Genomic DNA, 14724 nt, shown 5'->3' with positions numbered 1-14724 from the left:
TTTCTGGAAATTAATTTGGGGAACTTATTCAATAATGTTGTAGGGGTTTTGTTGGGTATCCGATGGGCATGCGTCCTATTTGGGAGACCACCTCAGGGATGGTGTGGATGCCTGATCGTGGCGTTGTGCACCAGAGGCTAAACATTAATGAATGCCAACTATAGTTTTATGTGTGTGATGTGATAGCTGGGTATGAGGTCGGAGGGATGGTGGGTGGGGGGACGGGGGTTCACAGTGTGAGGGATGTAGATGGTGGGCATCTAAGTATTACCTTGTCTTGTACACCTGAAACTAATATAAAAAAAAAAACAGAAATGTTTAAAACACAAGAATGCATCAGAGTGATGATATCTTCACATGTCATGTAGTCTCTGGAAAACTTCACATTATATTCATGCGAATGAGAATGAAAAACACAAATAATGCCATAGTATTATGGAAACAGTGCTGACATCACAGGCCTCCTGAAAGTGTCCTACAGAACCCCAAGAGTTACAGCACATACACTGGGAACAGCTAATCTAGAGAAATCGAAGGTTTGTGCATCCTTTAAAAAAAACTAGGCTGCAAAATCTTTGAGGTCGTACTCTAAAAAATGTTTAGAGGGCAGGCACTCTATGTTTCTGGTTTTGAGGGATTCTATTTACTTACATGATCAATTGAGAAACATTTTCTTACTAAAATTAAGAAACCAAAGTAAAGATAAAGCATTACATTGCCTCCATTTGTAGATAGACCAAGAAATTTCTCACAAAATTTAGTTGGGATATCAGTCAAATGCTCTCCAATGGACAAAACCACACACATTCAACTTTTAGCAGTTATTAGTCATCATAGCCGTAAAAAAACACATTTTACTAAAGTACTCAGAGAATATCTAATTTTGAGCAATGGATCTTCCTGATAAGCCTGGGGTACACAAATGGAGCCCCCACATAATTGATGAATGAAATTGATATAGAGAAGTATTAGCTATATGCCAAGTAGATGTTGGAAGACATCTCTTGAAAATCATAATTTTGATCTTGGAATAGCTGAACTTACTCTGTTTTTTATAGACATTAAATTATCATTGAACCACTCTTAAGTTCACAGCGATAAAATAAATCATCGATGAACTGAAGAGAGTCTCATTTCTATAGAGTGGTATGGAGGTAAATTTGAAGGTGTGTATATTCAGAAATGATATTATGCCTTTACAATATAAGTCTAAACAGTTCTGAGTCAGAATACCTTCAAACAAAAGTTTTGCTTATTTTAAAATCAACTTTACCAGATAAAGGACTATTTCTAGGATTCAGAGAAAAAAAAAAAAAAACAGCAAGGGATTTCACAGCTGGGCAGTAAAACATTTGCATATCCCAACTGCCATCTGGGTTCTTTTGATCTCACCATCCAAATTCATACCCCAGGAAATCCTCATGAACAGTTTTAATGTTCAATTCAGGTCTTTCTACTCAAATTAATTATACCTGGTTTTTCCAGGGTAATGAGAAATTTGTAAGATTGAATTTGATTGAATTCTTAGTAGCATCTTCCAAATTTCAATTACCTATGGTTCTCAAAGCCAGCAGTCTCATGGCATCAGTCATTAGGAGAATGAGTTCTACATGTGCCAGATTTAAATAGGATAATGTTGGTTTACATCTAAGAGCAAATCATCAGGAAAAAGTAAAGAGTAGACTACTTGTTACAAAACCAGAGGCAGAGTTCTGAGCAACCCTCCTGTCATGCAGGGTGCCATGCAGGGTCTCTAGTCCTGCTCCCCACATAAGAACGCAGGACATAGTGAGGCCAAAAAGGAACACCCACGGAGCCATACATAGGGGAAGTCATACCACTATAGTCTCGCTGGCGGCTGGTGGGAGACACAGGAAGCAGGAGCCACACTATCCGCAATCCACCCTCCACTTGTCTCTGCCAACCAACTCCACTTGCTAGCTGCAATCCGCCATGTTAACTGCAATCCACGCTTGCTAGCTCAGCCACCATCTTCTTGCTAGCCCCCATTTCTGCTAGCGTAGCCATGGCAGTTATATTACTGGCCAATGGCTCACTGGTTACAGATGATGGCCAACTAGCCGCAGCTGATGGCCATCCAATCACAGTCGATGGCCATTTACCACCCGAATGAGCACCTTTCCATGTGAGGGCGAGAGCCTGGAAACTGCACTCCTGGCTCTGTCCCCACACGTCCCATAACAATAGCTCAACACTAGGATCCCGCTCATTCTTCCTAAGACTCCTTGTTTCTTTGTTCCCAGCTTTATTGAAATATAATCGACATATAGCATCATTTAAGTTTAAGGTATACAACCTGCTGATTTATATATATATATATATATATATATATATATATATATATATATATATATATATATATATATATATATATATATATACCACACACACACATATACATGGCAAAATAATTACCAAAATAACACATCCACCACTTTATAGTTATCTTTTGTGTGTATGTGTCTGTGTGTGTGTGTGTGTGTTTTGAGAACTTTGAAGGTCTACTCTCTTAGCAATTTTTAAGCTACACAAGTATTATTAACTGTCACCATTCTGTACAGTGCACCCTCAGAACTTGCTCATTTTATAATTGGAAGTTTGTACCCTTTGACCACCTTCAACCATTTCCCCTTACACCTGCCCCTGGTTACTACCAATCTATTCTCTGTTTCTATGAGTTTGGCATTTCTAGATTTCACATGTAAGTGAAATCACACAGCTTTTGTCTTACTTTAACTTATTTCACTTAGCATAATGCCCTCAAAGTTCATCCATGTTGCCACAAAAGAAGGATTTCCTTTTTTGTGACATTCCATTGTGTGTGTGTGTGTATACATATATATTCACATTTTCTTTGTTCATTCATCCATTGATGGACACTTTGGTTGTTTTCATATCTTGGCCATTGTGATACTGCTGCAATGAACATGGGAGTGCAAATATCCCTTCGAGATCATCATTTTGTTTTGTTTTCTTTTTTGCAAGTTTCTGTAAATTTGTAATTACTTTAAAAAAATGTGTAATAGAGGAAAAGTTACACAGGTACTTTCTCTACTAATATTAATTATATATTGCTCCAAGTCAACTAGAACATTACTTGATGGCATTCAGTTGCAGAATGGCGGCCATAGGCAGTTAATGAGCTATTTTAACTATCCATACGCATAAGTTAATTCACAAGCACAAGATAACTTGGTAATGTGATTTTGAGCCACACCATAGGTACAGTTCATTTATAAACAGAAAACACACACACACATCATTAAGATTGCCCAGTTAATGTTGGAGATGAGATTATTGTTACATATTGAAATATTTTAAGTACTTTTTGATGAAAGAATGGTTTTATTCATTTCTTCTGTGGGAACAAAAGAGAAGCCAACTGATGGAAGATTGAGGTTTCCAATTTTGATTCAATAAGAGATAACCTTATGATGAACGTTGGTGAAGAAAAGCACTGCCTTGTGAGGTAGTGAGCTCCCCACAGCGAGATCTGATCAAACCAAGTCTGTGTCATGACCTGTTACATAAGGAGAAAGTTAAGCTGCCTGATTTCTGAATTCTCCTCAAACTGAATACTTAAGATTTGTGGTTTCTTTTTGTTTGTTTGTTTTTTGTGTATCTATAAAATGAAATATTATTTAGTCATAAAAATGAATGAAGTAATGATACTGGTTACCATGTGGATGAATCCTGAAAACATGGTAAGTGAAAGAAACTAGCCACAGTAGGCCACATATTTTGCGACTCCATTTCTATGAGACATCGAGAAGATGCAAATCCCTGTAGACAAAACGCAGGTTAGTGTTTGCCAGGGCCTAGTGGACAGAGATCGAGATCATGTTTTAATTTCCTTTGGGTATGTACCCAGAAGTGGAATTGCTGGATCACGTGGTAGTTCTATTTTTTAATTTTTTGAGGAACCTCTATATTGTTTTCTATAATAACTATACCAGTTTACATTCCTACCAACTGTTCACAAGGGTTTCCTTTTCTCCATATCCTTACCAATACTTATTATCTCTTCTCTTTTTTATAATAGCCATTCTAACGGAGGGGGGGAGGTGACATTGTGGTTTTGATTTGCATTTCCCTAATGATTAGTGATGTTGAGCACCTTTGCATATAACTGTTGGCCATCTGTATGTCTCATTTGAAAAAAATGTCCATTCAGGTCTTCTGCCCATTTTTTAATCATTTATTTTTGTGCTATTGAGTTGTATGAGTTCTTTATATATTTGGGATATTAACCCCTTATGGTTTGCAAATATTTTCTCCTATTTGATAGGTTGCCTTTTCATTTTGTTGATAGTTTATTTTGCTGTGCAGAAGCTTTTTGATTTGATATAGCCCCCCCTGCTTATTTTTCCTTTTGTTTCTTGTGTTTTAGGTACCATATTAAAAAAAAAAATTACTGCAAAGACCAATGTCAAGGAGCTTCCTTCTAGCTTTATAGTTTCAGATCTTATATTTAAGTCTTTAATCTATTTTGCATTAATTTTTATGCATGGTGTAAAATAGAATTCCAGTTTCATTCTTTTGCATGTGAATATCCAATTTCCCCAACACCGTTTACTAAAAAAACTATCCTTTCCTTATTGAGTATTGAGAATACTTGTCAAATATTAGTAGGCCACGTATACCAGGGGTGCCAAAAAAATGTATACAAGTGGATACTTTGGTCAACGTTGTTCAAGCAGTAGTTCACAGTAATCAGAAGTGTCTGAATGCTGATGATAACCACTTTGAGCACCTCTCATAATTGCAGAAGTCAAACATGATGTGTATTCATCTTTTGTTATCAATATATGTTAAGTATTACAGTTTTAATAGTTTTCCTTCCTTAAAATGTGTACACATTTTTTTTGGCACCCTCTGTATGTAAGTTTATTTCTGGGCTCTCTATTCTCTTCCATTGATGTGTCTGTTTTTATGACTGCACCATAGTGCTTTGTAACATAGTTTGAAATCAGGAAGTGTGATACCTCCAGCTTTGTTCTTTCTCAAGACTGCTTTTGCTATTCAGGTTCTTTTGTTGTTCCATACAAATTTTAGGATTGTTTTTTTCTATTTCTGTACAAAATGCCACTGGAATTTTGATAGGGATTGCATTGAACTATAGATTGCTTTGGGTAGTAGGGACATTTTAACAATATTAATTTTTCTGATCCATGAACACAGGATAGCTTTCCATTTATTTATGTCTTTAGTTTCTTTCTGCAATCACTTCTGGTCAAAAGGGTTTTGCAGACTATTTTCTCTGACAGGGTGGTGCCACTGGCTGGATTCCAAAATTGGGGAAGGCGGCGGCTGGGTTTTGTAATTGCTCCCGGTTGGGTGAGGCCTCAGGCTGTGTTCCCCAACCAGATGACACCTCTGGCTGCCCACCACATTCAGGCAAGGCACAGGCAGAGCTTCCAAGTTGGATGGAGCCTCAGGATTTGCTCCAGAATCAGTCAGGCCACAGACTGTGCCCCAAAGTTGGGTGGGGCTGCACGCTGGGCTTCATGATCAGAAGACTGGAGGATGTGCTCCGTGGATGCTGAGAATTTCTGGCCACATTTCCAAGAGGGCAGGACTGGGCATTATACTCAGCAGTTGGCTGTGGCTTTGAATTTGCTTCTCTGTCTGGGCAAGGTCATACAACGGGTTCCATGGCAAGTATGACCCATTGGCTGGGACCAAATTAGTCAGCTGAACTCTCTGGCCAGATGAGGCCACCAGCTCGGCTCTGCAGATGGCCGGAGCTGCTGGCTGGGATCTCTGCTCAGGCACCACTGTAAGCAGGAACCTAGTCTGCCAAGATCTGAGTGCTGGTCACATGTGAGCCATGCCCCTCTTCTCCACCACTATCCAATTCCCATTAGTCAAGCCCCCCAGATTCCCACAGTGATCTCCATTGAGAGATCACTCATGTGAGCCTCCAAGGATGCAGCCCCCAGTGCTGAGGGAGCTGGTTGTTGCCTTGGGCTCTCTTTTCCCACCCCGATAGCCCTCTTGGTGCAGTGTTATGGCAGCCTGGAGGAGAGACAATAGGGTCCAAGTGAAACTGCTCCTCTTACCCTCTGAATGAGGTCATTGTCAGTCTCTGTGTTCCAGGCGGGCTCTTCGGCCTTAAACTCACGTTCTGGGATTTTCACAGTGGTGTCCTGTGTATGGATAGTTGCCATTTATTTGATCTTCTTGTCAGGAGGACTAAAATTGGAAATGACGTACATCACCATCTTAATGACAACACCCATTTTTCTTTTCTTTCTTTTTTTTTTTTGTTTTGCTGTGAGATTTCATACCGTCCACTTTTCTGATACTCCATGCATGAGAGGTATGAATAGCATCACATATCTTACTGCATAATTCAATTGCAGTCCCTCTCTCTTGACTTGGTGGGAGATGTCTGAGGATTCCCTTACTCTTTTCAACTACTAAATTAGCTAGGTACAAGAGTTAGTTAATTCTGAACAACACTTTTTTGCAAAATATATATTCATTAAGTATAGAAAGTAAAACATTTAGAAAAGTATAAGAAATGTAATAAATCTGCACTAAGAGTTAATTTTTAACATTTTGGTATATATTATTCTAGACTATAGATGTATTTATAGAAAGAAATGCATATATACTCCGAAACTAGGATAAGATAGTAATAGACATATATTTATATGCATATATAATTAGCATCATACTATATTTAGAGCTGTAAAATCATTTGTAATTATAATTTTATAAGAAACATGTTTTCTGTCAATAAATATTCTTTAGAAACAATTTTTAACTGGATACACCATAGTTTTATTTTTGTTTTAATTTACTATTAGCCATTTGGGCTCTTTGAGAGAATGCTTTGAGAACGGTAGATCATTTACAAATGTATAAATTACCATTTACCATTGTCACAGTTCTAGAAAGATTGTAGTGCAATTTGAATATCATCCTTTGCTCTGAAAAGACGTCCATATTTTACATTATTGTATGAGTAAATTAACTTAGCAGAGAGAATAATTCATTGGAAAATAAATGCTTCAACACCTAAATAAGTCATTTAAATTTTCGTGAAGGCCTGCTGTAGAAAAACAGAGTGACCATAAAATAACTACCTACTTTTTTCTTATTCATTGTTGTTTCCTAATGAATTTTTCTAAGTGGTTTGTCCTGTCTAATTTTATCAGTCTAATAAGAACCCATGCTTCAACTTTAGGCAGAAAAATCCTGTGAGCATGTCAAATGCATGAGTGAATGGACAAATTGGCATAGTGGGAGAGCACACAGACAGAAATGAGATGATGGCTGACTGATTTCCCTAATTACTGGGGTTTTAATGAGATGAGAAAGCCCTTACTAAGGATCCCCTAAGTTTTATTAGAAGTCAATACTCTTTCTATTCGCAAAACAAGGGCAGCCCAAACTGACTCACAAAAGGGCGGCGTCGTGCTCAGCTTACAGTTGGCAGTCTCTGTTAGTGCCAAATGAAGCAATAATGCGCAGCTATGCTGAACATGCAAACAAACAAAGCAAAACAAAACAAAAAATGGTTAAAAGGGGAAGTGATCTCACATGGTAAGCATGACAAAACAGTCAGGCCAAAATGACTGAATCTCACCTCTCCTTTAAAATTGCAGCCCAGCCCAAGTCTTTACTCATCTAAACCCACAAAAACAACTCAGTCATGTTAATTCTCTTCTAATTCTGCCACAACACATCTTTCCAACCAGCCAAGATCTGAAGAATATGCTTTCTTTTCATCTAAACTACTTGTGTTTTACTCCAATTAATCCAGTTGACATATTTTGTTCAGTATGGCCAACTTGCTATTATTAATATTATTCTCTTAAATATCCACATATTATCTCTAAACTCTAATTCCTATGATTTTCCTTGAAGGCTGCTCTTACACAGCTTCACAATCATGAATAGTTGACAGATTTTTCTGAAATCCTCTGTTTTTTCCAAATCAATAAAATAAAAACAAAGAACAGAATCATGCTATAAGGAATCATTATACGAGTTCTGACAATTAAGTTCACGAACTTGTTGCAACGCTGTTGCTAATCTTTTTTCATATCAGAGGGATTACTCATTATGAATTTGTACCAACAGGGTAAACAGTTAACCAAGTTCACTATTTGGAAGTGCTGAAAAGGTTGCGTGAAAAAGATGACCTGAACTTTTCGCCAATTCATGGCTCTTACATCATGACAATGCACCAGCTCATACGGCACTATCTGTGAGGGAGTTTTTAGCTAGTAAATAACTGCATTGGAACACCCTCCCTACTCACCTGATCTGGCCCCCAGTGACTTCTTTCTTTACCCAAAGATAAAGGAAATATCAATAGGAAGACATTTTCATGACATTCAGGACATCAAGGGTAATACAATGACAGCTCTGATGGCCATTCCAGAAAAGAGTTCCAAAACTGCTTTGAAGGGTGGACTAGGTGCTGGCATTGGTGCATAGCTTCCCAAGAGGAGTACTTCAAAGGTGATCATAGTGATATTCAGCAATAAGACATGTAACACTTTTTCTAGGATGAGTTTACGAACTTAATTGTCTGACCTCGTATGAATTATAAACCCCAAAACACTATCACTTTTGCTTTATTAAGTTGTCTCCTTCCTTTCTGCACTTGCATTCTACTAACATCAATGAAAAAGTGAAGTACTCGTTAGAATTACAACATATGACTTATGCTTCAACATAAGTAGGCACAGATTTTAAAATTCCTCCACTACTACATATTCCTCAGGTATGAACTATTGGAGTTGAGGTAGGCAATCTCTACTGTCCCTTCCACTTCACTTGTTCTATGTATAAACCTGTTGTCTCAACAGAAAATTACCATGATGTTATTGTAAGCTTTGAGTTTATTATTACTAAGTAAACTGTTCCAGAAATATTCACTGACCAAATTAAGATGCTCAAATCACAGCTGATTGAATCCATTTAAAATGCAAAATGAGAAGCAAGGAGAAAGAGACATGGTAAGTTAAAACACTTAGGACCAGACGTTAACTAGACATTGTAGTATCATTTCACAATATATACAAATAGCAAATAATTTTGTTGTACACCTAAAATTAATAGAATGTTATATGTCAATTATACCTCAACAAACACACAGACACACTTAGGACAGGGCGCAAGTGGGGTAGAAGGACCACACTACCTGAGTCACTTGTTAAGCAAAGTGTATATACACTCTTCTCTCCCTCTTCTTCTCCCTCTCCCTCCTCCCACCTCCCAGCAGCCAGAGTCATAAATACCAGAGTTGAGATTGAACAAGAAAGCTTGCAGATGGAAGATGTCTGGAATAAACACTCTTTTTCTATCAGAAACACACATGAACATGTACACTTACCACAGCTCTAACTCACCAATGACTAGCTGAGAAGCCATAGCTTTGATCTGTTGTTTCATGACAGGATACATGAGACCAAAACTGGTGCCCAAAGTGATACAATCTGTAAATTACAAATTTTCGGTGACTTTATTGTGTCCTTCTCTTTTCTTGTATCTACATCCAGTACATGCTCTCTTTACTAATCCCTTTGGTTTAATCTCTGTCTCGCATGCCTCAGAAACTACTTCTATACTTATTAATACTGAGTTTCATTTATCTTCCTTAATTATTTCTTTCTCTTATTCTCTACAGCATATGTGACTATTCTTAACTAATAGTCTAGCCAACATTCATTAAACATGTGTTTTCTAAAGTTTTAATGATATCTAGTAATTATTTCATGATGATTATGTCAGGTTATCACATATTATGACAGAAACTCTTGGCCTAACAGCCACTTTCTCCCACAGAAACAGCACTTGCTTGGATATGGGCCCCTCCATCACCATGTGCATATGGTCCCTGGGCTCTGCTGTCGCACAGGGGCAACATTACGGCTGGTTAGAGCTCATTGAAGCAATCCCATTCACCTTGCCAGGAATTGACATTTGACACAGTCCTGCCAATGAGATCAGAGGGGATCTACTGTGGGGATTCTGGGAAAGATTATCCTCACTGACAATAGGAAAAACCACTCCCTTTCCTGGACATGTTTCACCTTCGTGCAACACTCAGATCTCCAGTAGCCCCATGGGATTGTGGTGACAGTCGGTTTATGAAAATAAGCCAAAACAATGAGCATGGCAGAGCAGAAAGTTGGAAAGAACCAGAGAATTTGATGACTCTGTTAAGCTAAATTTTCCTGAATGTTAAAGCACTTATGGTGGAATTTACTGTAAACAGAATTTTTTTTTTTAATCTTGATTGGTACAAAAAAAAAAAGACTCCATTTAATACTGTCAATACCACTAATATAATAAAACTCGTAAGTTGTAGAATTATGATTCAAATCCAAAATTCATATTCTTAAGTGTCGTGCTAAATTGACTTGCTAATAATACGTTTTTTTAAATAATGTGTTTGATACATACAGTTCAAATGTTTTCATCTTCCTTGGTTCCTATAAGTGGATCTTTTGATTTGCCTCAATAGTCTGTGTTCTCACCTTCATTTGTGTCTTACTATTTTCCCACCATCACTAACCTTTCACCTGGCTAGTGAACTTGTCACCCTTTTTTCCTTTACCTACCTTTCATTCCTTCAAAAATTTTATACTAATGACACTAGGTAAAATTAGTTAAACTAATAGGATATATAATATTCATAACCAGTCATCATTTTTCCTTTATTAACATATTCATTAATATTTTTCTTTTTATTTTGTCTTAGACAAAGCATATCATTGAACCTTAATAACCTCATTAACTAATAATCACTAGAAGAACTGGCATCTTCTTATTCAACTGGACCTTTTTAATACACTAAACATAGCCCAGAGAGAAAGTGCCTCCATAGGAAGGCACTCCCTTAGGAGAGACCGTCTGTGATATTCTTTGTGTTGGCACTGGAATATTTTCTAAGTGACCTTGTGTTTCTTCACTCTTTTTTTTTCCGTGTAAAACCAGTTGGTGATTTACTATTAGTTTATCTTGAGACTTACACAAAGTATCTTTAACTATAAGTGTGGGACTTGTGATTTTCATCCAAAAGACAGTAAACAATCCTTGTAAAGACTTAGCTAAATCATTTTCACTCATCATGTGAACTTCCAGAAGTCCCAGCATATTTCATGGGGCAGAGAACCTTGCTCCCTGGGAAATGCTCATCTCCAAGATTCGATTGAGACTGTCAGGATGAATTAGCATTAAATGCAACATTTATTACTCCTTCAGCTTTTAAGAGATGAGAAGGAAGATTCAGCTTCTCTGTCAAAGAATATTTGTCTTTTTGGGTCGTCAAATCAACAGAGGAGTAACTTCTAGGCCAGAGAGAACATGTTTGAAAAATATAATAGTAATACTACATTTATCTGGAAATTCCATTCATCTAAGACATAGCAAAGAATAGTTACATAAGAAAATAAGGTTCCTGAACGAAAGCACTAAGTATCACAATGTCATTTGATAAAAGCTACATACATCACTTTTAGGATAGGCCTTGAAGTTCTTACTCAGAACCCATATACTCATATTTTAGGCATTGTTATAATACATTTAGTTAACATGTTCTTGGTTCATAACAGATGAAAGTCACATCAGAGAGGATACATTACTTAGGGAAGGAAGAACAGGATGGTTTTAATAACATGCATATTCAGAGCAAGGGGAAAAAACAGAAAAATAACAACCAGAAGCACCACTTGTCTTCATAAATATCACTTGTCTTATCTGGGCACTTTATAAATTGTACAGTGGCAGCATGGAGTTATAGTCTCCGCTAGGGCTTCACATGAAAATACTGCATCCTGCAGATAAAGCCAGGGATTCAGGGTAGCATTTGCTGGTCAATAGCAGACACAGCTGCTTTCCTATTACTGGCTGTGCCACTGACTGGCTGTGACCTTGGGCAAGTTCCTTCACTTCTTTGCCTCCTCAGTTTCACCATCTGAACCTCGGCAATCTCAACATAGAGCTTTGAGAATGAAGGAGATGGTGCAAGTGTAGCTGTAATTCCGTGAGTGATTCCATAGTCAGGGGAGATGACAAGTGGGGACACTGACTTTTGCTAGTATGGTGACGTGTTGATTCTCAGGCTTCTCATGGGCAATGGGGATGGTAATGGCTTCTTATAATAAAGTTGTTGCAAGGATCAAACATAAGAGTTAAACACTTGTATAAGACCTATGGCTTCTTAGTAAATGCCAACAAGTCAACAAGCCTTGAAATTATCGCTGTCGTATGGCTCATAATTATAATTAATATTCATAATTATAAAGAACAAGAAATATTAAAATATTTAGCACATATGATTTTGCAGCTTTAAAAATGATGGTTGAATGAGTAACAGTTGCAAACACTATCATCCACTAAATCCATGTAAAATAATTTAAAGAAAAAGTATTCATTATTCAAAAAGATAAACAAATTATATTCAAATATATATCATTGAACAAAATTAATCATGGATCTATGAAAACATTTTACAGCAATAAAAAAACAATATGAAAATAATAAGAATTTCTGGATGAAAAAAGACTCGATATGTAGTTTACTTTTTACCTTGTGACTCAGCAATTCCACTCCTGGTTATTTATCCAAAGAAACCCAAAACACTAATTCGAAAAAATTTATGCACTCCTATGTTTATATCAGCTCTATTCAAAATAGCAAGATATGGAAACAACCAAAATGCCCATCAATAGACAATTGTATTAAGAAATTGTGATACATTTATACAATGGAGTATTACTCTGCCATAAAAAAGAATAAAATCTTACTGTTTGCAACAACATGGATGGACCTAGAGAACATTATGCTAAGTGAAATAAGTCAAACTGCAAAAGATAAATACCATGCGATCTCACTAATATGAAAAATCTAAAGAACAGAATAAACAAGCAAATAAAACAAATAGACACAGAGAAAAAACTGATGATTACTAGATGGGAGGGGAGTTGGGGGATGGGAGAGAAGGTGAAAGGATTAGAAAGTACAAATTGGTCGTCATAAAATGGTCACGGGGATGTGAAATACAGTATGGGGAACATAATCAATAATGTCGTAAAGACTATGTCGGGTGCCAGGTGGGTACTGGGCTTATAGGGGAGAATCAATTCATAGATTGGTACTGGTATTGATGCCTGACCACTCCTGAAGCTGATGGAGAATGATATTGAATGTCAACTATAATTTTATATATATATATATATATATATATATATATATATATGAAATCATGGGATGTAAAGTACAGCATAGAGAATAGAGTCAGTGGTATTTAACAGCTATATACAGTGTCAGAGGGGTAGTAGACTGGGAGCGGGGTTATCACTTTGTGAGCGGTGTAAGTGTCTCATCATCATTTTGTTTTGTACATCTGAAACTAACATATGAATAAATAAACAAACAAACAAACAAAGTATACTTTGAAGGAGGAGATAACCAAACATCACCAAAATGGCAACTTAGGAGACCCCAGCCGGCGTCCCCCTATGAAGATCAAGAATTACAGAGTTACCTACAAACAAAAACAGCACTGGGAGGGCTCTGGGGTCCACTTAAGAAACTTCAGCAACAAGAGAAGAATAAAGGAACAAAAGGACTACAAAACAATACGATGGCATTATTAAGTCCATATCAGTCAATAATTACATGTGAATGGATTGTATCCTCTAATCAAAAGACACAGAATAGCTAGATGGATTAAAAATACAAAACAAGACCCAACTATACTGTATTCACATTGCCAATAATACAAATTCCCACAGGAATAAAAATGAATGGGATAAAATCAATATTTGAATGAATAATAAGATCATTAAATAATAACACTGAAATCAAGCATGTCATAAGACATACAAAATTTAAATAAAAAGTAAAATTATGTAAGTTTTAAGTAGCAAAATCATAATTACATTTGTGCAGTAGAAACCAACGACTTTTCAGAAATAAATAATAATGGAAAACAGTGAGTTTCATGAACCTCTAGGATAATAATACAGTATCCCTATCGACAAGTAACCATTCATCTGCACAACAGAAAACAATTTTGGGGTCTAATAAAGCCTTGAAAAATTACTGCTGAAGTAACTTTCCTACAAAAATCTTGAATGCGCCTTCAAAAGAACTAATTATTGAATTTAAGAAAGAAAATTCTGGTTCTACAATAATTGAAAAAAATGGAAGTTCTGGTTATAAAATAAAGAAAAATAAAAACATTGTAAATATGAGAAAAACAATCATTTGCTATTATAACTTTAATCTATAAAATCCCAAAACTCAACTAAAACAAATTATTTTAAGAATTTAATAAAGCATCCAGATAAAAATAAACATACGAACATCAAACATGATTAATTTTACCTAAAATATTAAGGGATTTTTCATTTTTATTTGGAAAAATTAAGAATGCACACTATTTCTAGATGTGAATGCTTTTTATAATAAAATATCAACTATCTTAAGCTAATTTGTTGTTTTATTAGTGATAGTTAAGTGAGCATAAAATATAAGCCTTCACACATTGACATAGTCACTATTTGTAACACACTTACAGGTTTTTGCTTCACAACATTGGAAGTCAGATAGATTTCACACAATTTTTAAACAATTTCCATCAAAGAAGAATTACATGTCTGGTGGTTTTGTGAATAGCATTTTATTATTTTATACTTTATTAAATATATCCTCTATATACCTATAAAAGAC

This window comes from Rhinolophus hipposideros (assembly GCF_964194185.1).
Source record: "Rhinolophus hipposideros genome assembly, chromosome: 16".
In the NCBI taxonomy this organism is placed as follows: domain Eukaryota; kingdom Metazoa; phylum Chordata; class Mammalia; order Chiroptera; family Rhinolophidae; genus Rhinolophus; species Rhinolophus hipposideros.
Note: the sequence above shows the minus strand (reverse complement) of the source record.